The sequence below is a fragment of the Olea europaea genome, unplaced genomic scaffold (genome assembly GCF_002742605.1).
Source record: "Olea europaea var. sylvestris unplaced genomic scaffold, O_europaea_v1 scaffold532, whole genome shotgun sequence".
NCBI lineage: Eukaryota > Viridiplantae > Streptophyta > Magnoliopsida > Lamiales > Oleaceae > Olea > Olea europaea.
This window is the reverse complement of record NW_019263644.1, coordinates 178,474-181,763: the sequence shown is the minus strand read 5'-3', so window position 1 is coordinate 181,763 and position 3,290 is coordinate 178,474.

The window sequence follows — 3,290 nt, the reverse complement described above, 5'->3', positions numbered from 1 at the left end:
TTCTTTAAGCACTTAACTGCTTTGCACTAAGAATTTTGTCCATTCCCTCTTGATATTCCCACTACTGTTCCCAAAACTTAGGGCTATTTAATTCCGTTTATTAGACAGAAATGTGGCTATTCATATTCTGTCTCTTCATCTTCACCCCCCTATAAATGCTTCGCATTTTTCATCCTCTATCTTCATCTCTTCATTTTCTTCTTCGAAATCAATTTGCTGCCGTTCCTTGGCATTCTGACAATCAACCTGATTCAAAAATGGATTGTTTAGTCCGTCCACCTTATATTTACCTTGATGTCACCTTTGGTATGGGAGGTATAGGAAATATTTTCTGGCCAGCAGCGAAGTTCTTTTCTGCAAAATTCTTCCCATCGTCTCTTTATTCTTCACAAGGAGTCAATGATGGGAGGCAATTTTTGGGCTGCTTGTGGGCCACTTTGCTTGCTGAAAGTGCTTCTCAGCTTGCCTGCTGAGAGTGTTTCTCAGCCTCTTTGCTCGCCATTGCAGCAATGCATTTAGGAAGGTGGTGAGGCCAGTACACCCTCTCACTCGGTAATCCCACCATTGCAGCGATGCATTTAGGAAGGCAGTGGGGCCAGTACACCCTCTTACTCGTCAATCCCACCATTGCAGCGATACATTTAGGAAGGCCGTGTGAAGCTTACTCAGCGATTAACCGGGAGATCATCTTACTTTAGTTGTATTTTGTAGCACGTCCATTATTTGTATCTTTTGTATTCTTGTAATGAACGTTTAATAATAAAGAACTTTATTCAAACGTATTTCGCTCTGTCTTTATTATCTTTTGATGGTCCAGAATGTTTGGTTATGTTTTTATCTGTTCACATTCCCATAAAGAAGGAACATATTTTTTCAAATATTTGCCGTTAATGAATCTTACGTGCTTGGTGCCGTCTAGATCTTCCAAGTGGTACGCTCCATTAGGCAACACACTGTTTATTTTGTATGGTCCTTCCCAATTGGGCGACCACTTCCCGTACTTTGGATCCTTGGTATCCAAAGGGAGAATCGTCTTCCAAACTAGTTCATTCAGGCTGAACGACTTGGCTATGACTTTTTTGTTATAAAATTTAGCCATTCTTTGCTTTTGAATTTGCAACCTATCTAAGACGTCCAACTTCAATTCGTCTAAACTCAATAAATTTTGAACTAGTGATTCGGTATACTCGTCATCATTCAACTTATGTTGTAAGCACACTCGAATCGATTGCACGTTGATTTCCATAGGCAAAACAGCCTCCTGACCATAAATAAGTTGAAAAGGAGTAACTTTGGTACTTGACCGAGGTGATGTTCTATAAGCTCATAAGGCCTTGTTCAAACATTCGTGCCAATTTCTGGCGTTTTCATCTATCATCTTTTTGATGATATTTTTTAGAATCTTATTAGAAGATTCCGCTTGTCCGTTGGATTGAGAGTAGTACGGTGTGGAGTTTACTAATTTAATCCCAAACTCGCTCAAAAATTTGTTCACTTGATCCCCATTCAAAGATGTTCCGTGATCTACCATTAAAGTTTGTGGAATTCCAAACCTATAAATAATGTGATCACGAATGAACTCTATAACATTCTTCTGGGTGATCTCTTTCAAAGGTACCGCCTCTACCCATTTGGTGAAATAGTCGGTTGCAACTATAACAAAAGTATGTTGTTTGGACGATGGAGGGTAGATCTTCCCTATCAGATCTATCGCCCAACCTTTAAACGGCCAAGGTTTAATAATAGGTGTCATCTCTCGTGCTGGCGCCCTTTGTATTGGACCATGGTTTTGGCATGCTAAACAACTTTTTGCATACTGAACGCATAATTCTCCCATCTTTGGCCAAAAATATTCACTCCTAATAATTAACCATCTCATCCTTTGGCCAGTTTGATGAGCTCCATATATCCCTTCGTGCACTTCAGCCATGATCGTCTTGGCTTCTTGCAAACTTACACACTTTAGTAATACACCATCAGAGTGTTTCTTAAACAACTCTTCATCTATTAGTGTGTAATTCAGCAAACATAGCTTCGTTTTCCTACTAATCCCTCCATTAGGTTCTTTAAGGAACCTTTTAATCTCTATTCTCCAATTCACTGCATCTCCATCTTGTATACAGTGAAATTCAATTTTTCTCGCCCTTCTTTGAATCACGGGCAATATGATTCCATATTCACAAGTAGACTTCCAATTCAAAACCTTTGAGTACCCTGATGCCATTTGGGCTAACTCATTTGCCATGTCGTTATATATCCTATTAACGCATTGGAGTTCTACTTGATCAAATTCTTCTAGTAATTTTTGGGCGATCTCGTGCTGACTTATAATGGAATCACTTTGGCATTTAAAATCACCGATCAATTGATGGATCACCAATTGAGAATCGCCCCTAACGATCACATTTCTTATTCCCATATCTACCATTAGTTCTAGGCCTACAATTAAAGCCTCATATTCGACCTGATTGTTGGTGCACATTCTGTCTAAGGTGAATGCAAACTTGTAGCAAATCCCTAAAGGATTAATCAATGCTACCCCTACTCCTACACCTTTAGAGGTTTTTGACCCATCGAAATACAAATTCGAACGAATTGATTTCTAATTCGATTTCTTCAGGCATGTTAAGGCATGGATGATCGGCTAGAAAGTTAGCCAAAGCCTGATTTTTTACTGCCTTTTGAGGTATATATTGTATTTCGAACTCTGATAAAGCTTGTGTCCAAAGGCCTACCGTTTGGTGTAAAATAGGGCGCGAGAACATATATTTGACTAAATTTACTTTAGAAATTAAATAAACGGTTACGGGCCGTAAATAAGCCCTTAATTTTGTACATGTGAAATACAGTGCTAGACACAATTTTTCAACAGCAGGGTAATTACATTCACATTTCGTTAACCGTCTACTTAAGTAATAAATTGCCCTTTCTTCACCAAATTGGTATTCCTGTGTAACCATTCCAGCTATAGATTCTTTTTCAGCCGATACATACACTTTCATTGGCCGTCCCTGGATTGGTGACACCAACACTGGTGGACTTGATAGATATGTCTTTAGGCTTTCAAAAGCCTTTTGATATTCTTCTTTTCAGACGAATTCGTCCTGATTTTTCAGCTTTAATAGCGGCGAAAAGACTTTAGTTCGCCCTGCACAGTTAGAAATAAAGCGTCTTAAAAAATTTAGTTGGTCTAGAAACCTTTGCAACTCCTTTTTATTACTAGGTGGTTTGGCTTCTAAGATGGCCTTCGCTTTATTTTTGTCAAGTTCAATCCCTCTCTTGTGTACTAA